This window comes from Onychostruthus taczanowskii, unplaced genomic scaffold (assembly GCF_017590055.1).
Source record: "Onychostruthus taczanowskii isolate IOZ18803 unplaced genomic scaffold, ASM1759005v1 scaffold47, whole genome shotgun sequence".
NCBI classification, from domain to species: domain Eukaryota; kingdom Metazoa; phylum Chordata; class Aves; order Passeriformes; family Passeridae; genus Onychostruthus; species Onychostruthus taczanowskii.
In genome coordinates this window covers 3590004-3614094 of record NW_024502236.1, presented here as the reverse complement: position 1 = coordinate 3614094, position 24091 = coordinate 3590004, and the positions used below count along the sequence as shown (strand labels likewise).

The window sequence follows — 24091 nt, the reverse complement described above, 5'->3', positions numbered from 1 at the left end:
TGACTTTTTGGGAGGAGTTGCCAAAATAAGGAAAGGAAATACTTTGTTGTATACAAAGTTGCAATGTGTATTTTTTTCTCCCACAGGCTAAAAAAAAAAAAATGGTTTTCAGAATGAAAATCAGAAAAAGAGGTTACAACAAAACAGCACTGTGGTAGAAAGCCTTTTTTTATGAAAATGCTATTTCTTGTGATATGCTTGGTTTACAAACACTTCAAGATTAGGATTTACATTTTGACTGAAAATGCATACAAATACTATATCAATTTTCTTTCTCATTATTAGGTATTTGTAGTGTGTTGCCAAATCCTTTGAGAACAAAGCAGTCCTTAGGCTTATTTATTTAGATTGGTGGTGTATCTCAGGCTCTTCATTAGACATCCAGATATACAGCTATGCCCTCAACAGGAAGGATTGCTGATACTTTTGAAGACAGATAGAAATGGAGGAGAAAATTCAATTGACAATTGACAATTGACAAATTCAAGACATAGCTCATGTCAAAGCCAAATTTTGCCATGTAGATAAGGAGGCAATTTATTAGGAGATCCCCATGTATATAGGAGAAGCCACTTGGCTAGTTATTTCAAACTTGTACAAGCTGCCAGTAGATACCAGCATAAGGTAATTATCTGATGTAGACAGTGACATATTGACAAATGTTTTAGTTCATCTTAATGTTATATGTTGCTGTGTAGATCATCGCTAAAGACCTCGATAAAGTATTTTAAAGAAAATTTACTGCCCTAATTCTTTGTTACATAATAAAACCCAATATCTGTTGTAGGTGGCTTTGATTTTAAGGCTCCCACACCCAACAAGCTCTGTTGCTATTGCAGACTTGCTCACATTGGATGGTTCTTACAATTTCAGAGAGAAGGTTAATTGTACAGATTAATACAGGTGTAAGAGTTTACATGATCGAGGCCCAGAGACGTCATACAGCCCAACTCCTCTCCCAGAGCATGGAAATAAAAGGTTCCTAATACTGTGTGAAGACAAGGTTTCTGCATGCTCTGTGAACAGCATTGCATTCAATCAGGTATATAGCATTCAAATTAATACAGGTTACTGGCATTCCTTGTGAAAGTTTATTTCTCTTGAACTAGGAAAAAAATTCTTTACTATGAGGGCGGCAAGGCACTGGAACACATTGTCCAGAGAAGCTGTGGCTGCCCCATTGCTAGAAGTGTTCAAGGCCAGGTTGGATGGGGCTCTGAGCAACCTGGTCTAGTGGAAAACATCCCTGCTCATGGCAGGGGAGCTGGAATGAGATGAGCTTTCTACGTTTCTATGAATTCACCATCCCATGACTATTATTAATCTTCTGAGAACAGAACTAGATTCTGCTTACAGAACTTAGCAGCATTTTAACTAAGGGGACTGTTGCCTACCTGTTGCAAACTGCTCCTTCCCTGCTAGATAAAAGTTATCCAGAAACACATTCCACAAATCTGGTTGCTTGGTTTCATGCTCAGTGAGCATTGGTTACCATAGTGTTTTAGAAAAATACTTTCTCAGAAAGAAGAAGCACAATCAAATATAGTCCGCTGGAGTTGTGGTGAATGAATGAACCATCTGTTAACGAATTGAAAGCAATGCATTTATAGATTTAATGATTAGTCAACTTCAATTTCCTGCTACAATCAGAAAAGTATAAAAAAGATGGTGGCATGTCAGTAAGTCCAGAAGTACTCCTCTAGGTACTCAGCAGCTGCCAACCCTTTGAATATACCTCCTTATGATTGTCCTGTGACTGCTGTAAACTGACTCCCTTCAGCAAGCAACCAAGTCTTTCTGGAAAGCAAACCAGACAGTTCCCTCCACCCAAGCTGAAGAATTTTCTGTAGATACCCATCTCTGAGCCACTGGAACAAACCCTGCCTCCCAGTTTTTAAGCCAGGATATACCCAGTAGTGATCAAAAAGTGTTATATTCATACCGGCTTCCTCTTGTCCAAATTTTACTTTACATGTTTTTGTTGTAATGAAAAAATGCAAATTCTTGACTTTGATCCCAAAGACCTGTGCAAGTTTAACATAAAAACCCTTTCATGTTCAGTTTATGTATTCTATATAAGCTAATGGTTCAGAATTCCAGACAGAAGTTGAAAGGCAACTGATGACTCTTGTCACAATTTGAAACAAGAAATAAAGGTTTTCTACTTATTACTAGGAAAGAAAAAACCATAATTTAGGTACATGACGCTTGTTGGTTTTCTGAAATCTCCTTTGTGCTGGTCATCCGTCCAGCGCTGAAAATTTCAACCCAATGACTAACCTATTGTACTGCCTGGTTTTGGTTAATGGTTCAGCATATTTCAGGTTCTTCAATAATCATTCTGTGCTTTTTTATATGTCACCCTTTGTCCAAGCTGCAGCTTTGCTTTCGAGTGTGAACTAGAACAATCTCTTAAAGTCAGATGTGTTTTCAGCTACACTGTGGTAATCTTGGCTGTGATGATGCTCCTGTCTCTCCACCAAGAAGAAAATTTGGATATTAACATGCAATTCACAGTGTGTGAATGTATCTGGGGAAGAAGAAATATGTAATATCATAAAAGTCACTGAGCTGTGGTATCACAAGTTACATGAATTCATGTATCATTACTTAATTTGAATTCTTTCAATAATGTACACGTAATGTTTGGTATTTATTTTTATGTAGTCATTCAGGATTTTCTGAGTAAATCTTTTTACCTGGTTAGCCAAATCAATATCTGAGAGCAATAATTCCTTTGTTTTTAGGAAAAAAATAATTAGAAATGTTTTGTTGAGTACAGAACTTTATTCTGATAGTGATGGATAACTAAGTAGCCAAGGATTTGGTAGCTAAGATGCTCAACTGATTGAATGATAGCTGATCCCAGTGCTGATTTGAGGATCCTGTATGGGAAGAAGTAAAAACTCTTGTGGAAGGAAGTCTGCTTGTACACAGGAATATTACTAAAATTTGTGAGGAAAAAGCTAAAGAAATGCCCTGATATGACTGCACAATGTGACTTTCACAGAGATAGTATGGAACCGTAATTTAATAAAGAGATAAAGGACTCTCCTATTAGGAAAGGCTGAGAGAACTGGGCTTGCTCAGCCTGGAAAAGAGAGGGCTCTGGGCTGACTTAATTGTGGCCTTCCAGCACCTGAAGGAAACATTCAAGAAAGATGAAGAGAGACTATTTACAAGTGTCTGGAGTGACAGGACAAGGGGGAATGGCTTCACATTGACAGCAAGTAAGTTTAGATTAGATACTAGGAAGAAATTCTTCCCTGTGAGGGTGGTGAGGCCCGGGCACATGTTGCCCAGAGAAGCTGGGAATGCCCCATTCCTGGGAGTGTTCAAGGCCAGGCTGAATGGGGCTCTGAGCAACCTGGTCTAGTGGAAGGTGGCCATAACAGGGATTTAGAATGAGATGATCTTCAAGGTCCCTTCCAACCCAAACCATTCTGTGATTCTGTGATTTTGAGTTATATTGCACTAAATGTTTCCCAAAGTTATTATTAATTAGCATCTCTTTACTCAGAACATGAGTTTTCCATTATTCTTGGAAACACTTCCAAACAGCACAATATCTTCTCTGTGATGACACCCACCAGCCATAGTGTGCCCTTTTATATGTTTGATTTTGTCAGAAAGAGACAGTTTATTGAAAAAAAGCTGCTTATATTAAAAACATTTCCTACTGGAAAATGGGATTTTAAAAGACACTGCCTATATATTTTCAATAACCAAAGTTAATTTTTGTATTTCAAATAACTTTTCAGCCTGTAAACTATATTTAGTGTATAAATAGTTCCCCCTCTACAAGTCAATAACCTGTAAATTATACATGTATAGTGGAAGTAGGAGTTAAGATCCAGAGTCCTCTCTTCCCTGCCTTTGATCACTCAGAGTCTGCTCAATCTTACAAGAAGGCTCCGTGCCTTTGATCTCCTCTGCCTCTATCTCTCTTGTTCAGGTTAGCTGGGGATGTTGATTTTGAAGTGTAGGTTTTCCTCACAAAATTAAGTCAGTTCAAACTAAAAAATAACTGCAAATGTAGCCATTTGTACTAAAAACACTGAAGAAGTCAAAATCTAGAATGAACATTTAAAACATTTAAATGTACCAAGTGTTAATTTCTTCAGTATAAAAGTACTTTAAGATCTAGATTTGAGGGATTGTGCTGTTTGGGGTGAGAATATTTTGCAGAATCAAGAATTCACCTTAGGAAAATTGAATAATGCTATATTTAAAACTGTTCTAACCATTTTTACTTCAAAATTACTTGATACTTTGGTCTGCTGAATCAAAAACACACCTTGCATTGGACTATAATGCACATGTTCTTTCTTTTCAACTAAGAGTTATGACCTGACCAGTTTTTTCAGGCTAATAGAACTTCACCTGTTGGGAATGTAACCCAGGAAAGTGCATGCACAGGTCACATATATTTTATGTAATTAAGATAAGAAAATGTGTGGGATATTTTTGGACATATGTACATATACACCTACCTGGAAAACATTATGATGTTTTGGAAAGTACTGCTCAGAACTGTAAGAATATAAAGATCTAGAGATGCATGTAATTTCCTTCCTGAAATAATTAATTATGTTTCAAAAATTCAAATTTTCTTTTTTTGCCAATGAGCTCTGCCATACTGAGGTGTAAGACTGTGTCATTTATAGCAGTCAGAGGATAGGTGACACACAGCCTGTGTTCTACTTTTGGTTCAAGGCAGCTAAGCAAAACTATCCTCTTAGATAACATTTTTATAAGATTTTAAGGTATGAGCAGCCTGGATTCATACACGTTCATATAGGAAAAGTATGAAGTAAAAAAAAAAAAAAAAAAAAAAAGGAAAAAAAACAACCAATAACTCTTTATCAGTGTTAGATAAATCAATGGTACAAAGAAGGCCCATCTGACATCTTTTATATTACCAGTCTGTATTCAGGTCAAGAATGAGTCCTAAGAAAAATAAGCGGCATTGGGGGACCCTTGCTACATATCCTGGCAGGAGGGAGTAAGAAGTCACCTGGCCTTTCTACTGAGTTCTATCTGTGCAATCCCAGGCCCCTGAGGATTTTTCCTTCTGAAGCTTGCGAGAGGATCGTTGTTGTGATGGCATTCTTTGCACACGTGCATGAGCTCAGAGAAGCATTGCTGCCATTTTTGAAGGGGATCATTGAGATGGGAGTTGTACTGGAACAGGTTTAGGCACTAGGCATGCTGCTAAATCAGGAATCCGTAAAAGTTTCTGGCTTCCATTCTGGCTATACTTGTCCTTGTTTTGAAGAGATGTTTGGAAAATACAGACAGTGCTTTGTTTATCACAAGTAGAAGGCATGTAAGGAGGTATTTGTTGCTTACCCTCTTTGCTAGCTGATTTTCTGTGTGCACTGTCTTACTACTCTAATGATCAGGAGCTATACCAAGTTATCTTCAGATTTCAGTTTTCAAAGGTGATGGTCAATTTGGTGTAAACTGTGTGGGTGTTCTCCACTTATGATTCAGTGCAGTATACTTATCGCTGAGCAGTGTCAGGTATTCTGTGCTCAGTACAGTAATGTTGTTTCTGAAAACAAGTTAGTGTTTGGCTCCTTTGCCTCTCAATCTGCTAAAAACATTTAACTGCCATGCTACCCAGGAATTTTGAGGAGTGATGTGCTGAAAGCTTTTAGGGGAAAAAAATAGATGGTTCCGATTTTTTCATCTACTGAATGGTGATGATAATGCTCAGTCATATTTGCACTTAGATCCAGAAGAGACAAACAAGGTAAAGAGAATGTAAGTGTTTTTCTACATCTAAGACTGGGTATATGTGAAAGGATTGGATGTTTTATCTCTTGCTGTGAACTTACCTACTGTTTCTGGAGTGATAGCAGTGAAATAAATGAGAGATGGAACAAGTATGTTGAAGGAAATGCTGTGGCAAAGACCTTCCTAGCATCAGGTTTAGTTTGATAGAACACCATGGCATTCTACCTGAGCCTGTCTGAACCACTGTGTTGTTGCTTGTAGAGAAAGGGACACCTCTCCTTGTGCCTGAATTATCACCTGTAACAGGCTGAGTTTTTCTCAGGGATGGTGAGTAGTGATAGAGCCTGGCTTTTGCTTGGGCCTTGCTATGAACTCGTCTCCAAACCATCTCTCCTGCAGCCATGATGTTTGTCCTACCACAACTGTGAGAGAACAACACACAACACACAACTGTGCTTCCCTGTGAAGAAAGAAGGGTGTCTCCTGTTTGCGCCTAGTACTTTCTTTATACTGTGCAAGAGTTACTGGAGAAGGCTCATCTGAATTCTCAGTAGTGGTTTAATTTCATTTTATTTGTACCTTTTCTTATTTATGAATATCTGCACACTTAAGGGAAAAGCTAATCTTAAAAAATCTGTGAATAAGTCTTTTATTGCCTGAACAAGAGTATTGGATGTGCATTATTCAGTTTTCTATTGCTATGTATTTCTAAAAACTGTCTTAATCCAGTAGGAAAGCAGAAAGAAGGTTGTAAAGAGCTGGTACCCAGCCATACAGCCAAAGGCCAAAAGTTAAATAAGTTTCAAATAACACAGTGAAAAGTTTAGAGGAGAAGGAATTTAAAACAAAATCGTTCATGGCAATTTCAGAAAGGGGAAAATTACACTTAAATTTAAGAGGAATGACATCTCTGGCTCTTACCACAGAGCATCTTGCTTAAATCTCTTAATTCGGTGCTGTTAACCTTAAGGCAGAAAAAAACAGAAGGCATAGTGCCATTTGGGGATAAAATTAAAGTAGTTAGCAGATGATAACTTTTAATTTGCATGCATTTTACAAATAATTTTTGTCACCTCTGTACACTAGGGTCTTTGAGAATGTGATCTGCAGAGCAAGACCATTTAGTTCTAAAGTGTTATGCTGTGCAATATAATATGTTAAAGTTATCCAGAAATGTGCAATATATCCAGCTCTTGCATGTCCTCTTCACTTTGTGCATTTTCAACTTTTAACTTGTTGTTTTAAAGTTTTAAACCTGCTAGTTTTGTTTTCATGTTCAAGAATAGCCATGTAAAGAGCAGAGATTCCCTTCATACCTCTCCCTTCACACTGGGGTGGCTGTTGCATTTCTTTCCCATTCTCTGCCAGATTTTCTGTCATATCTGGTGTGGGTTGCCATGCCCAGGGAAGACTCTGATTTTTCCTTTCCCATTGTTTAGCCTTTTAACCTGAGGATTTTGGGATGATGGTTGTTCTGTGGGAACTGAGTACCGTGCAACTATATTTGTCTGTGACCAGAAACCCTTGGCACAGCCCAGGTTTTCTGTCCTCCTTGCATTCCTCCTGAGCAGAGGAAGGATCAGTGCCCTATTCTCCCATGGAGAGGTTGTTCCTGTGCAGCTTCCCTCCACCCGGCCTCCCTGCCTCCTCCAGCTGTGCATGAACAGGGCCAGGCACTCCCACAGACACAAGTTCTTGGTTCCCTTTGTGCTGCCCATGAATTAGTTCATAGGCAAAGCACTCTGAGGTTCATCTACATCTCTAATTGTTGTCAGGCACATATGCAAGTGATATTTTAACAGCTTTTTAAAATCTTTCTTGAATATTGGTGAAGCCAGTACTCATTATTGAGGGCTAGCCACATGTTGAAGTGGTTTCCACACATGGAAAATAAAAAAAGACTGTTGGATGCTGTGCCTGTCACCCCTCAAAAACTGCTGCTTAGATTTGCCCAGTTTGGACTGTCTATTATTTGTAATTATTGGCAAATATTCTTCTGAGATCTGCAAGTCAGACGGCTCTCTTGTCCTTTTCACGTATCGCCACTGAATAATAGTAGCAAATTTGAGCAGGATATTAATTCATTGTTGTTTAGTTGGAGGTGTCTATTCAACTCTAGTGAAACCCTTTTCACCATGATTCAAAATGCACTTGCGTATATGGGTGGTTCTGTTGGAGATGTATTACGGCCTAAACATTTTTATGTTTAATGGTAAAATGTAAGGTGGGATGAACTGGAGTCCTAGATGCCCTCTTAGAAAAAAAAAAATAAAAGTAAAAATTTGGTTTGATTTTTGCTCAAATCAATAAGAAAACAACTAAAGTGATAGAAATTGAATTTCAAGTTTCAGTTTCTACACAACTGTTAATTAATGACATTTGGCTGAATTTTCTGAGTCTGGAAAAATTAATTTACTTCTAAATAATCTCAAAGATATGTTATTAAATCTCAAAGACCTTTAAGGAAGAATCCCCTCTTGCATCGTTCTTTTGGCTAAGGGGTAACGATGCACAGAGCTTGTCTGTGGTCCTTGGAGGTCAGTGTGATCCCTGTGATCCAGGCCATGGGTCTTGTGGCAAGTAGCTGGAGTTATAAGCAGCATTTCCACTTACCTCCTGGTGGCACCTGTTCAGCCATCTTTAGTTCATAGGGAAAAGAAAAGGAAGTCTGGATTCAAAACCATGCTCATGGCATTGCAGTCTGGAAGACCATCTGAGAGAGCTTACACCATGTCACTGCATCAGAGGGCTTTCTTCCAGCTGCTGGCCCTTGAAAACCTCCAAGGCTGGAAAAGAAGCAAATAAGCCATGAACTGATTTTCTGGAGCCATAACAAGTTTCTCTTCTGACTGACAGCTCCCATCAGTTGACCAGAGTGGGGCTGACCCCACGTGCACTGGCTCAGCAGATGGAGCAGAGTCACTTCCATCCCCTGATGTTGTACCCAGCACCTCCTCCCAGCCCCTTGCCCCTGCTGGGCTGGAGTGGTTGTGCCTTCTCCTTATCCTTTAGGTCCCACCAGCATCGCCACCACCATCTATAGAGGCTGCTTGAAGTGTTCTCCCCCTCCCAGTCACACTTGCCTGACCAGAAACCTGGGTCCCAGCCTCCAGGATGTGCCAGGAGCAAGGCAGGGTGTGACTTGTGCTGCCAGGCTTCCATGTGCACTGTCCTAGTCCCAGCTGGATGACAGCCTCAGGACCTCACTCTGAGGGCTGCATCACCATCATAACGATCTTCCTCTACTTCAAAGCCCCCTTTCTCACACTTCCTTCCTTTGGTAATGAACCTTCAATTTCCTCCAGGTAAATAAAGTGGAACTGGAAAGAACTGTAAAACAAAACATAAAATAGCCAAGCTGGAGAGTTATAGCCTGCAGTGTCTCTGGGAATGGGTTTTCCTGTCCTTGTACTGCAGTTTCTACCCTGTTGTCTCCTAGTTTGTTTGCCTTTTCTTCCCGTATTTTAGCTATAAGATCTCTAGCATGAAACCTTCACTGGAGCATTTGGAGACATGCTAATAGGTAGGGAGACTCCCCTCATAGCTCCATTTTTATTAATGGGAGGATCAGAGATACTGCCACATTTTTAACATCGCTTTTTGCAGTAGCTATTAAAGTTCATGGTGTAGAAACAGTAAACTCATTTGTTGACAACACAAAGCTCTGAGGTCAATCCTTCTGTATGAGGTTTTCAGGTGCTGGGAGAGCATGTGTTTGTTGCTCAGTAGGTTACGTGGTATTTTCATTTGGAAGTGACATTTTCCTTGACATTTTACTTTAGAACAATAGCTGGGCAAAATCGAAATTTCAGGTCTGTAGCAGAAGAGTAATGTCTATTACTTAGTGTATTTAGTAACTTGCATAATTTATATATTCTGCTTGATTGCATCTCCTTTCACAAAATCCAGTTTAAATGTGTTTTGCAGAAGGGAGGGTGCTGCCTGATTTCAAATGTGCTGGTTTGCAAACTTGCAGACCAGCTGTCCTACTCACTGGTGGAGATAAGAGGGCTCAGATGAAGCGTTTTGTGCTGCTGGAAACACAAGCACTTTTCTCAGGAGACTGCTTTGAGGGAGATTGCAGCAACATTGCAGCCCCACAGTTACTGGTGGGTATTGCTGCATGCATGTATAATTTGTATTAGACAAAATCAGGAAGTAATAAAGACAGGTAAAAAGAAGAGATGAAAAATCTGCTGTGTAGGGTTTTTTCCTTTAGTTTTCTTATTTTTCTTAGGGAGAAAAAAATGTCCAGGGGATGCCACATTAATCTGGGGAGAAGCGAGTGCTGCTTTAAATCAGAAAACTTGTGTTATACCAAGTGCTTTATTTTGGGCACTGTTTCAGTATGTTATGAAGGAAAGTTGCAGACTAGGCATGTTTACTAGACCTTTAATTGCTACATTTAGGAGAAAGGCGCTTTTTTTTTTTTTCTTCTACCCTTCCCCCTCCCCTTTTTAACGACAAGAAGCCAGAGTTTGCTGTGCAAATGAAGCAGGCTTTGCAAGAATCAGATTCACTTTGGACGACTCTTCACATTCCTCGTCATCATTACATTAGGCAGCACAATTCCATCTCTGGTTGTTGGGCAGAAAAAGTGGGCAGCCTGCCAGGTAGACGTTTCCATGGCTCCCAACCCCCAAAGGTGATGCGTTTTTCAGCTAATTCAATGAAGAGTGGGCTGAACTTTGGGTATAAACTAGACAATAGCTGCCTTCGCAGTATCAGCAGAATGGTTTATGGGAATGCACTCCACATTTGGCAGAGCATCATGTGACCTTACGGCTGAGATTTTGTGATGGTGCCAACGGAGACTTGGAAAGCGGTGCCCGTTCTGACTTTTTTTCCTCTTTTCTTACATGGCTCAGAAAATGGTGGATCTTAATACTTGACTTTAGCCAGACTCAGCAAGCAATTGAGCTTTGAAGCACAACTTTGCCTTTATTCTGGCTTTTTTGGCACACCACCAGGAGGCTGTCCCTTTCACGCCTGATAAATTCTGCTTCTTATCTCCAGATAGAAAAAAGAAAGAAAGAAAATATAACCAGAATAATTATACTTCATAACTGCGTTTTAGAACTGCACGTTTTATTTTTTTATTGGTGACATGCAGTTTAGAACAGCCCTCCTGAGTGTCTGAAGGATAAAAGTTATTTTTTTATTTTCCTGGATTTTCTTTTTTTTTTCTTTTTTTTTTTTTTTTTTTTTTTTTTTTTTTTTTTTTTTTTTTTTTTGTTGGGTTTTTTTTTCCTCCTTCCTCCTGTGTAATGAACAGGCGTTTGAACTGGGCAAACGGGGCGACAGCGTTGAACATGAGATCATTGCAGCCTAGTGTAGCAAACTGGCACCCTGCCTTTTCACCCCTTTGCTCTGGCACATTTGTGCAATCCCCATTTATAAAACCGGCGCAGGGGCGAGGTGAATTTTCTGGTCTCTCCCCACCTCTTGTCCTGGGCAGGCAGTTGCGGCAAGGATTGGTGCAGCTTTTGCGCAGTGCTTTGTGCCTGGAATTCCGAGAAGAGCGAGAGAGAGAGAGAAGACAGGCATCCTGGTCTTCTTCCGAGAAAGAACAGGAGCCCTAAGAAGAAGAAACAAATCTGAGTTTGTCCTACATACAAGAGTACAGAAAAAAAAAAGTGACTCTCCTGCTTCCAAAAAAAAAAAAATCTGGCATGTTTCACTACAGAGGCATCAGGACGTGTTAGAACTTCTTAAAACAGTGTAACAAAATGAGCATAGGAGATTGTTTCTTTAAGTAAAAAAAAAAAAAAAAAAAAGAAAAAGAAAAAAAAAGAAAAAAGATGGAATTAATTTTTTGTTTGTTTGCATGGTTTTTTCACTATTGCTGACATAGCAGTATTTGGCACTGGGTGAACACGTACCTTTCATATCAGGTATAGCTTCTGTTTCTTTTCTCCTCTTTTTCTTTTTTTAAGCCGTTTTAAACATGTTGTCCTGCAACTGAGTTCTTGTATGTTAATTTTGATGCAGTCTTCTCTTCACACTTTTTAAAACTAACTTTTTGTGGGTGTGTTTGATCTAATGCTGCTAAAGATAGAAAGTAAACAAAAAATCGAGAGTCTATAGAAATAAGTAGTTAGGCACATTTTGTCTTAGCTAAGCACTGGAGTTATGCAAAGACCTTAATGTTACATTTACTCAGTCTAAGGTTTGGTTATCTCTAAGAAAGTTGTGGGTATTTAGATCTGGTTGCTAAGGAAATTAAATTCTTTTTTTACAGTGTGACTCATGCTTTCAGTTTCTAAAGAGGAGAACTGAAAGAAAAAATCGTGTTAAGCCGCAGGAAAGGATCGCTCTTGTAGCCTGTATATTAAAGTTGTAACTGAGTTAATTCAAATATGAGTTTCTTACAGTTTATATCTAAATCCGTTACAAAGAAATCAGTGTGATAAGCACTGGAATAAAAGGCACATTATTGGGACATTCATGAAGAACGCCTGGTTTGCAGCCAGTAACAGTAACTATTTTAAGATATTTGGAAAAGCAGCACTTGTCCAGGAATAGCTGAAAACAGTATTTAAGATATCCATTCAGGATGTTTGTGATAAGTGCATGTTCAGTTAAAGTAAGTTTTGAGCATATGATGCTTTAGTAGAGCCTTTTACTTAAGGGATTTGTCTGTCTGTTGTAACATATTCCTAAGCAATTAGAAGAGTATGTAACAAAATTAATTCTGACTAACAGATTTTGAAGAGCTTGGCCAAATTGGTGTTTTAGATAGTTTGGATTTTTTTTTATATTATCTTAATCTTTTTAATTTATGTTTAAAATACAGATGTTCTCAGCTAGAAATTACTTTGAAATTACAGTGTCTCTTTCATCAGAAACTCTTACATTTGTTGGGTTTTTTTTTTTCAAAATGTTCATGATATTTGCCTCTCTAATAAAGGGCTGTATAAATATTCCTTTATGAAATAGAACTGTTTTAACATATTCTTCACTTTTTATACATTACTGAGTAGAGAGTAATTTCTAAGATTATATGCTAGTTTTGCTACTTTATTTTTTGTTGTTCTGCAATGAATTATGGGAAATTGCTGAATGGAGACCTTATATATATATATATTTATATTTATATATATATATATATATATATATATGACACATACATCTCCATATACTCATTTTGGACCATAAAGTGTTTCTTAGATTTATGGTGATATTGCCCTCCTCTACAGTTTGTTGGAATAGTTTTGTTTGTCATTGAGACCTAAGCCTGTTGATAACCAAGTCTTGCATTGCCTTAAAATATCTTTTCAAATTTCTCTATCTGGTCAGACAAATCACACCCCCAGTCCCGCCCATGAGTTTTTGCAAATGTTTCTTAATTTCAACCACTTAGTTTATGCCCGTATTTTTCTGAAGTTCTGTACCTAATTACCTCATTTTGTTCACTGCTTGATAAAAAGCACTCCCTTTTGTTAAGTTTTCTCCTTCTCTTCTGAAACTGCTAATAGAAATTAAGTATTTGTAGGTTGAAAAACAGGCTAGAAAATAATAAAAGAAAGAGTCCCTTTTCCAAAGCGTGCATGTTCACAGCATGTCTTCCCATGGCCCTGAGGACGGACGTCAGTACTGTCGGGTTTATATCTTAAAAGCATAATTACTAATTTTGTGTATGTTTCATGTTAAGAAAACGCTTGTCATAAAACAGATATTTCAAAATCTTTCTCTCACAGTTTTTTGTTGTTTATTTGTTGGTTTTTTTTTTTTACTTTAGTGAAAGAAAAATGAAAAAGCAAAATGACGAAGTTAATGATACCAGATTTCAACGAAGGTAATACAGTGATCTTAAATAACTTTTTTTTTCTTTTTTGGTTGATTATATAGTAAAACTATTGGAAGAACTTGAAGCAGTATAAAAATATATTTCCTTAAGACAACCTACAAATATAATTTCAGAGATGCGTGTTAAACTTTTGCTGTCATCATTTGCTGTTGGGAAAGTTGCAGGTTGTGTAGCTGTAACTGCATAAAGATGTAGCTTTATACTCTATGTTTATATGAAGCTTAAGAATTAACTGAAAATTCAAAACATAATTTGTTCTTTGGTTAGGCCTAGCAAAAATATAAGACATATAATATATATAAGAACATATATTTACTAATATACTCATATTACTAATATATTTGTAGCATGTATATCTATTTTCTACTATATAACCATTATGCAGTGACCAATTTTTTTTCAAATCTGAAATATGTCTTCTATTCACAAAAATAAAAAATAAAGAAAATTGGAAAAGCAATTTTATAGCACTTATTACAATCATTCAGTAAGTTGTATATGCAGCCTGCATACTTATTTATGATACTAGGATAACTGTTTTAGTTTGAGGGCTTGTCTCTACATATTCTCTACAGCATCAGCAGAATGCAGTTATAAAAATATCATTCTTTCTGAATGCTGAAGTGTTGCATAGAAAGTGAAAGCAGGTTTAAAAGAGACTTTTCTAGAAAATAAATTAAAGTTATTTTAAAATGCAAGAGGGCATGAACATGCAAGACTTAATTCACTAATTTAAAAATAAAAGGGAAGGAAACAGTAATTCACTAATGCTCAGCTGTCATTACTGAACCAGAAATACATGTTGAAGTCTGCAAGAAAATGAAACATTGCCTTGGTAAAAAAACTTTGCTATTGACAAACATTTATTCTCTTGCAAAGTATTTTGCCCAAATAACAATGGCAGAATTAGGACTATGGTGAGAACTAGTGGAAGGAAGGCATTAAAATTTTATTCAAATACAGATTCCAGTTACCTGCTCAAATCAAAAGACACCTTTATATGGTGCCTGGTTTTAAAATTATACCTGCATTTCATGGCTGTATTTTACAAATGCCTTTGCATTCATATTGTTGCAAGTTATTCTGACGTGTCAGGTGTTGTGCTTACAGGTACAGTGTTTATCAACGTTTTTGGTTAGAGTATGAAAGTCATAAAACTCTGTCTGTGAGTCACCCTTCTGAATTACTGGGTTTTGCCCCAAAGAAGTTGTTTTCAGTATGTGTTTAGGGTACCCAACATTCAGTGTGGGATAATTTTTAGTGGGTTGCTTGCTGGTCATAAGAAGGATGGATTTTTTTGTAGGTGTTAACCCCGAAGTTCTGCAAGATTGCATTTCCACTTGCATTCTCATTACTAGGGAATTGGATTGATGGGAGGGTTAGTGAATAAAATATACAAATTAACTTCTTTGCTTTGTTTAGTGGCTGTTATCTAATCAACAAGTTATTGTTAAGCAGTACTTTAGTTGAAGTGTAATGTGAAGAAATAGCTATGCAGTTGTATGGGAGCAGCACTCCACTGTGCCTTGTTCCATCTCAGATTTCGTGGGGTGAATTTTATTTTGAGTTGTAGTACATGATATGAGCTCAGACACAAAGGAAAACCTGTACTGTTCACTTCTGTGTCATGTCCAGTTGTTGATTCCAGTCGAGCACACCATAGTCAGATGCAAGTTGGGAGCTGAGGGTTCATCAGTAAGGGAAACAGCGCACAAAAGGACATTGAAGACAAAACAATCTCTTGCCATTAAACTGTTAAAAAAAAATCCTTCAATTTTCAAATAGAAACTAGTCACAAATCTTCGGCTTGTTTGTTGCCTCCACCATTTATGCAGTTAAGCTTGGAGGAGGCTTCTTTGCAATAGATGGTAATGTTTTCACTCTTGAGTATCGTTCTCACATCGCATCATATGTTTGTTTGTTTAAAGTCTTCTGCACTCCCTGTAAGAGGAAAACCCTAACCAGCTATGCCAATTGGCATAAACCCGTAGATCCGATCTTGTGTTGAAACGCACTGCACAAGCTCGCTTCTATGGGTCTGTGTCATTGTGGTCATCTGGCAAAACTTCACGCAGCACCCACTGCAGTGGATTTTGAAAACAGGCCCAAATGAGAGTACAAAATCATGTACTGATTCTGGAATTCTTCTCTTGTTCGTTGCCTTTCAACCTGATTAAGGGATTTATTCTTTTATAGGTTGCTTCAAGCATCTTTAACTTAATATCTTATTAAAATTTAGAAAGAGGTGTGAGGAAATCAGAGGGTTTCCAGTGAGGGAGTGTAGTATATACAGTTTCCTGCCTGGCCTTATTAAATATGCCATTCCATGGTATTACATTCAAAAAAAGAAAGAAGGCATTTATATTTTGTTTTTATTGTAAAGTAACACCAAATACTCATTTCTTTCCAGAGATGTTCTGGGTTTGCCTCATCCTTATCAAATGTGTATGTATATATATACGCACACAGCACACATATATATCTTTATACATATCTAAACAAGATAGAACAGAATTTCTACTTCTGCAGTAGAAAAATCTAAGAATATGCCTTATGGTCTGAAAAGTGGGAAATAACTGCAGTTGAAAGCCTCCCCCCATGGGAAATATGTAGGCCAGTGGCTGCTGTCACATTTCAAAGAAAGGCTGAAGAAATGAAGAAGACTTTATGGTCACCGTCGGAAGCTGTGTGCATCCGGGTTGAGGTAGTAGGTTGTATGGTTTAGAGTTACACCCTGGGAGTTAACTGTACAACCTTCTAGCTTTCCTTGGAGCACACTTGAGCCATCGAGGAATTCATCACCACTTTAATCTGATCAGGGAAAGTATGAAAAAAGGTATTGTTTCATGGCTGTGCATAATGATCACTCTGAGGCTTTATTGATGTTGAAATAGTCCTGATGACTTGATTATTTCATTTAAATCCTGTTATGAACAATGCTGACACATTGCCTTAATGGACTGTGACTATGTACTGCAGACTCTTAAGGAAAGAATGATGATTATTTTAATTCCATTAACAGGAAAGATTTAAAAGTTATTTTTGTTTATAAACTCAGGAAAATACCAGGTATTTAATGGTTTTTTTTTTTCTTTCTTCAGAGAATAGCTTATCCTATAAATTTGATTTTTATTGTTGGCATTATATAAGTCTATATATTTTTGAAAACGAAGAGAACATTTTCTTTTGTCCTTAAAATGCTTTCCAGAAAATATTGAATGCTGCTGCTTGGATAGCAGTGGCAATATCACACATTGAGCCTGGTCTTCCCTGGATTTATGGGATTATTCCTATATGCCTGAAGAACTCAGTGTTATGAGCACTGATCCAAATGACCTGCAGGCCCACCTGTGTTCCCACCTTCCTGTGACTCACTGACTCAGCCCAACCCCACTCTGGGGTGTCAGCACCTGTGTCCTTACACAGCACATCAGACCAAATGTCAGGCCAGGGTCAGACCTGACCCAAAATGCCCTTGTCTGTTTCGGTCTTTGATTCATCTTTCTAGCTCAGCAGGACTTGGGGAAGTCACATTCCCTTTGCAAATGGTTTCCAAAACACTGGAAACTGCCCCCAGTATAAGGTCCCAGCACTGGGTGCCTCCACCCATGTAGGATGGGTGCAATAGTTTGGGTTTTTTTAGGAACTACCAGAATGAACCAAGGAAAAAAAAAAAAAAAAAAAAAAAAAAAAAAAAAAAAGAGAGAGATTCCAATCTGACTCTGGAGAAAAAAATTAGGCTTGTTTATGCCCCAATTTGTGTGACCCCATTTCATTCTAGTTTGCAGTCTTTCTCATCCTGTCTGGAAAAACAAAGAAATGTCCCTTAAAATGTACCTCCCATGAGCAGATATTCTGACAAAAAGAGTATTTCCACTCCTAGAAACAATTATGAAGCAAGAGAGAAAAGACCTGTGCCTGTATATTCACCATGACTTTTTAAGTGAGAGCTGCTTCTGGAAGTGACCTCAAAGATGAGGCCTCCCCAGTGAAATGGAGCACACATTATTGCCAAAGTCAGAGCATCTGGACCAGACAGTGATGCTCATTCCAAAATAGTAGGGAAAAAGTGATACTGTCTTTTTCCACATACTTTTCCATAAAAAGTGAAAAGGAGTATTATTTTCAAGAATGATTTGTCATTAAAGACAGCAATAGTGATAATTTTGCTGGAAAGTGACTTAGGTTTGTTTATGTACTCCACAAAAGAGCAGAGCACAACACCCCTGTGATGTTGTGGTCAGGGACAGATCAGACTCCTATGGGATGAGGAGAGGGTGACATGTGTCTGTTCCACATAGGGGTGAGGGATCTGTTCCTGGAGCTGCCAGGTTAACAGTTCTCTTAGCAAACAGTTCTCTTTTCAGGGTATTTTGGAAGCCCTGAATTTCTGACTTTACTTTTATTGGAGGTGAACATAACAAGATGTTTGATATTTCCAGTGTTTAGTTGTTTTATGTTTTGCACCAGCAAGGAAGTTAAGAATGTTTATTTTAAGTGGATTTGAAGGTTGATTGTGTTTTGGTTGTGTTTTCTTTTCATATCTGTGTATTAAAAAAGATCATTTGCTCACAGGTCTCTATGTTTGTCTCCTACCAGCTTAAAGTTTACCTGAACCCATTTCTAGATAAGGATTAACAGGAGGAGATGAAAATGGACTCATTTTATCTTTTTACAGCACTTATTTTCAGTGATTAATTTTTGTGATAGGAAATTGAGAAAGAGGATCTGCATCACAGGTGGATCCAGACTGAATTTTAAGTTTGTCTTAAACTATATGGGACAGAGGAGAGATGAGGTTGAGTGAATCAGAATTGCTCCAAGCTGATGGAAAATGCTTAAGGGAGCAGTGGCTAAATGGGAGGATTGAGGGGAGACCTCCATCAACCAGTGAAGCCTAACAGGGACCAGTCACAACCTGAGTAAAAACTGCAATATCCTCTGTGGATTCAAAAAGACTCTGATCACCAGTACATTTTCTTTTGTTATTTTAATTTTTTTTCTTTTGTAGTTTAAGTTCACTGGAAAGAAACATTGTAATTGCTGGTTTCTGCCAACAGAGCAACAGGTGTTCAATCCTTTTGTATTAATTCTTCAATTAGTTGCAAAATAAGGGGAATTGTTTATACTAAGCTGAACTGAATAGAAATGACTGATGCAGAAAATGTGGGGAATGTTTCATCTGCCCTTCAAAGGCATGATAAATTTGTAATTCTATCAGGCTTAGTTGCAGGTTGCTATGCAAATTTTCACTGCAGCATCACCAGCTTTAATGAATATACATTTTCTCTATTTCTTTCTCTGTTCTTTAATTTAGGTTTTTTACCCTGTAATGTGCAATGCATTGCTTTGGCAAGAGTTATCAAGTTACGAGCAAAAAATGAATGAGACTGTGAGGTAATTTTGAAGTGGATTAAGGTAGAGAATGAAAAACAAAGGGAGAAAAAAGCTCTATTAAGAACAGCTGGATGGAGTTAGGTCTTCTGTGATTTCATTTTAAAGTCATAAAACATATTGCCTATTTTAAGTAAAGTCTGACATATTTTACCTTTGCAGTGCAGTTGGAGTGTAAGTGTGCCTTGTAGACTCAGCGTTACACTGATGTGATGCTTCTGTAGGAAATAAATGCACTTTGTGGCATGGCTAAATGGGGTTGGGTTCCAAACTTGGGCCCATCTGAGAATGCTTGTTCCTGTAAGTAAGAGAGAACATTGTCATTCTTGTGACTTTACTTTGCTTCTTGCATTTGGAAAAAAAATCTCTATTAAGATATTCTGGGAAAATCTGGAGATCCAATGGATCTGCGACTCCCAGTTTTTCTTTTGGGAGACACGTCCTTAGTGTTTCACAAGTTTGATGCCAAAGAAAAGCTGCAGAGGCACTGACCCACCCAGCACTCTTTTGCTTGCCAAAGTCTGATCCATGGTGAACCCTGGTTCCCAACTAAGGAACTACAGCATGTCAAAAACCCACAGTGCCAGGTCCTGCCTGTTTTAAGAGCTAGGTCACTTCAGAGTGCTGGGGAGAATTTTTATTTCCTTCTACAGTCCACAGTGTCTTTTTCCAGGTGCTTATCCAAAGAAAACAGAGTTAGAGGGACATTTCTGAGTTAACAGTCATGACTTGGAAGCACTGAGAGAACTTGGCTGTTTTGGGTGCAGCCATTTTGAGACCTTTCTCTGTACCAAAGGCAATGTTAATCCAGTTCACCAGAAGAGGTAAAGTAAGTTATTACTAGTTTTGTGCTGTTGAAATAGCACACAGTAGTCAAAAATATATGAACAGTTTTCTGGGTTTGTTATTCTACTCAGCAAAAGAAAATATGGAGTTTCACTTGGTCTCATCCTTTGTTTAACTTCCTTGCCTTGAAAACAGTTGAAGCTCTTTCGAGATTTTTAGGTAAAGAATGTGTTAAAATACTTAAAAGCAACTCCAAAAAAGGTTTTCCTCAAAAATCTGACCCTTAAACATGACAAACAGTGTTTAATAATCTCCAAAACTTGTTTATTGAAACTCTTCAGCAAGAGACCTGGGATAGGTCGCTTAACTGATAAAGTTGGATTAGAAGTGCACTTGAAGTTTTTCAGATCTTTTGGATGTGGTTTCATATGACATTCATTTATCTATTGAGAGCAGCTTCTGATATTTTTAATAAAACAAGCATTAAATACATATGGCAGACCCTGTTTAAATGTGGGTATTGCTTTTATAATGCAGTTAAATACAAGTTTGAAAAGCTAATGCTTTTGTATTACACAGGACAGAAGAATGAAATTGTTTCAGCTTTGGCCTTCACATAGTAAAAATATTTACATCAGAGTGATCTTTTTGGTAGAGTTTAATTTTGCATAAGGCTTCTGGATATTTCAGTTGTAATTCATTGCAATATATATCACGTATGTAAAAATTTCAGACTAATTTTTTTTTTTTCTCTTCATCTCTTCTTTCATGCCAATTCTAGATACAGTAAGAGTAAGCCTCACATTGATGAACTCTTCTCAAGAATGTTTGCAAAACCTGAGTGAAAACTCAAAAAACAGTCATCTTTTTTTGTTTTCTAAATGACACCCTCATGTTCAGGAATTCCTGTCTCCTTATGCCTTCTTTTACAAATATGATTGGCACGATATTTGATCTTACAGCAAAATAAGCATGGATCCCTTTACTCTTATGGGCTTTGTTGCACCTCCTTTTGAATGGAAAGATGTCCCCCATAAACACCTGTAGTTGGAGGTATTCTGGATAAAGTGGTTGTCTGGCTTGAGTAAGGCAGGCACTGATGTGCACCAACCATTGCACCAAGAGCCTCATTGAAAAGACACAAATACAGAACAGCAGACCAAACATTTTTCTAAGAGTCACAACAGCCTTGTGTACTGCTTTGCTTTCATGGCTGGGGAAAAAAGGAGTGGTGCATTTTCTTGTATTTTCTTGTGCATGTGGTTAACGTACATATATTATGCATGTATTGTCTTTATCTCAATGTTGTGAGTCACCTCAACCTAGCTTTAGGTCCATGGTTGACAGTGATGTACCTGGGTTAATCTGTGGTTTATCTGGGAAATGCAACTCCCTTCCTTTTACTTTTGGTCTCCACACACTTTTTCCACTGGTCATTTTTTGATTCTTCATTTACTGACATCATGATAATATGGGCAATGGATGTAGAATCCACTGCAGATATACTGGTGACAAGGATGCATTGGGAATGCCCTGAAGGCTGGAGAGAAAGAGATTCCTGTCATGTTTATAAGGTTAGCAGAAACCAAAGTTTACTCAAAACATCTTCTCCCTGAGTCATGTCTGTCATGACTCTTCAGCTTGGGAAGGAGAATAAAGCTGTTTATTACTATCACCTTTGTAGGTCTGCCTTGAGATTCTGGGGTTGAATTTGCTCAAACTCTGTGTGACTCTCATTTTTCAAAGCCCCTGGACAACAAAAGTAGTCTAAGGCTCACTTTTCCCTGACAAAAACCCAGCCTTGTAGTTACTGCAATATCAAAGCAGATTTGTATGTCTGAGAAAAGATGACTGTCAGTCACACATATCTTTATGCATATTTGCTGTGGGGGATTTTTGCTTGGCACTACACTGAAATGAGCAAAAGAACACAATCCCAAAATTCTCCATCTCAGCCATTGCAATTAGTTTGCTGAGACAAATTTGTTCATTTCCTCTGTTAGGAAGAAACCATCAGATGGGAACTTGACCATGATAACTTCACTGTTGCTTGAAAGAACTTTGCTTTAGACTATGGATAGCATTTGGAGTATGCTAAATCCATGTAAATGGCTGGTTTCCTGCAAAGTTACCCAGGAAAGATGCTCTACCTGGACTAGGAAGTAGATTGCATGGTAGATGGAGAAATGGCTTGAAAGTGCCTCTGGTATTTGAAAGCCCTGGGGTGAGAATCATTGGCTGCTATTCTATATAACAGCTTGTTCAGCAAATCTTGCACTTTCAGAGACTATTTTCATCTCCACCTTTTCAAAAACCTAAGTGCACTTAGTTCGCACAGTTGAAGGGGATTTGTTCCATAAGTTCCTTGAACCTGCAGATTTTCCTGTGTCAGCTGAGCCTTTTATTGGGAGAAGAATTATTTGGGGGCAGAATTTTTAATAAAGTAGGATTGATACTATGTTGAGCTAAGTTGTTTGAGAGGTACTGCTGAGGTCCTCCCTGTGGGAGGACATCCTTGTGAGCTGGGGCACAGGGAGCAGTGGACCAATGTAGCTGTACAGCTCTATTCTGTGTTCTTTTATCCAAATGTTAACTTTTGATCCTTAGGCTAGATCTTTCCAACAGTATGTATTTTACCATATTCACTTCTAATTTCTTCAGTTCTACTGCCAATTTCCATGTTGTGCGTTGTCAAAAACTCAGCTCAGACCACCTAAATCATGTGTTGCACTTGTGTCTCATGATGGGATAGGAAGGCAGTGGCTGAAAATTCCCAGCCTCTGCTGTTCATGGCCCACACACACTTGGAGATGAGACTGCAGGCTTGAGTCCATCTGAGGTACCACAGCTGGCAGTCTGGCTACTGCTCTAGGGAGGTTTTTGCTTGAGAAATATTTTTTTCTTTAAGACAGCATTTACTCAGGATGTGACTTGTGAAGTACATAATTCCTGTGGTGATAAAGACATTTTTTGTGAGTGATTATTATTAAATATTGCAAAGCCTATTGCTCTTCTTAAATGTTTATCATCTGATACAGGAAGAATTTAGAGGTATTTTTATCATTATTTTGGTTTTGAATTGTAGTAACAGAATGGTCAAAATGTAAATTTTAGTGATGAGTCTCAGAACCTAACCCACACTTAGTGTAACATTTTGAAGCAATCCTGCTTTTTTTCCCAAAATATCTTGGGCATTTAGGATCCATCATCCTCTTGATTTACAACACCTGGGCAAGTTTTAAAAGAGAAACCTCAGGGGCAAAGGCATTTTTACAGCTTTTTGACCCAATGACAGGATGTTATAAAGTGGTTGGAGCTGCCTCTACATTGTGCTTCTGCATGTTAAACATGGAGGGCCAATACACTCTTAGCTGCTGTTATGAGATAATAGCCCCTTAATTTCTCTCCTCTGGCTGCTATAAAGAAAGGCAATATAAACAATGCAGCCAGAGAAAACAGGCACAGCTTGCACACCTGATACTGCTCTTGTTGCTGCTGCCAGCCGCGTGGGTGCTCCAAGGGGACATAGGACTCCTTTCCTCTCCTTGCCCGGCGCTGTGGGAGGAGGTGTCTGCTGTGGGAGACAGTGCTGGCCCCAGCCTCCTGTTTTTAGGGCAATGGTGTCAGGGAATGCTGCCAGGCACTCCTGCCTCCGTCCTTAGCACCAGCAGGCACCGCCCTGCCAGGGGCACCTGAGAGCCCTCCTGCACTTTTGGGGCAATCCCTGGAAGGGGCTGCGATCACCGCCCCGCCAAGGACAGGGACGTGCAGAGTCATGCCCAAAAGGAAGGAACTGAGTGTAGCATTGAGTCCGTTTGGGGTTTTTTTGGCTAAAAAAGTCCAAGTGTTGGTCTGTGGCAGTAAACACGCAGGCTGCCTAATGAATGTACTATTTATCAGCTCTGTGAGCTGCTGGAAATACCAAAGCGGATAAGAGCTGTGATTCAAGGCCACGGGGCTGGGCCCACACTGCTCTCTAAGCCAGGAGCCAAGGATGTGGGAATCGTCTCCAAGGGGCGACCCTGGGAGTCTGGAGAGAGGGTCAGGCTGTGCTCATCTCCAGGCAAAAGGAGGTTTGTGCTAAGGATCCTTCTCATATGTGAGGAGCGGCTGTTGTTTGTTCTTGTGTAATTTGATTTGACTCTAATTTAATGACAGTTCTTAGTGGGCAACATGATTTGCAAGGCTGATTTCAATTTTTATTGATTGGGCCTTTAATTTACTTGGACTTGCACTCAGAAGCTTCATCAGAGATTTAATGAAAGTCTGCAAAACCAGCTTGGTAAGGAATTTTTTGATGGAACTTGAACTCAAATACTTCAATAACAAGTCATTCAGGTGCAGTGTGAAAATATTTTA

The 24091-nt window shown here is 38.5% G+C and overlaps 1 protein-coding gene across 7 annotated transcripts in view; it reads left to right on the top strand.

Moving 5' to 3' along the window:
- The window catches only part of LOC121341351, a 227271-nt gene that overhangs the window by 175462 nt on the left and 27718 nt on the right, over positions 1-24091 (top strand). For 4 of the 7 annotated variants that reach the window (XR_005953419.1, XR_005953417.1, XR_005953416.1 and 1 more), the window contains one exon: positions 13484-13540. The exons of the other annotated variants lie outside the window; for them this stretch is intronic. The gene's annotated coding sequence lies outside the window, so the exon portion shown is untranslated. The remainder of the gene's footprint in view (positions 1-13483; positions 13541-24091) is intronic. 7 annotated transcript variants of the gene reach the window in all.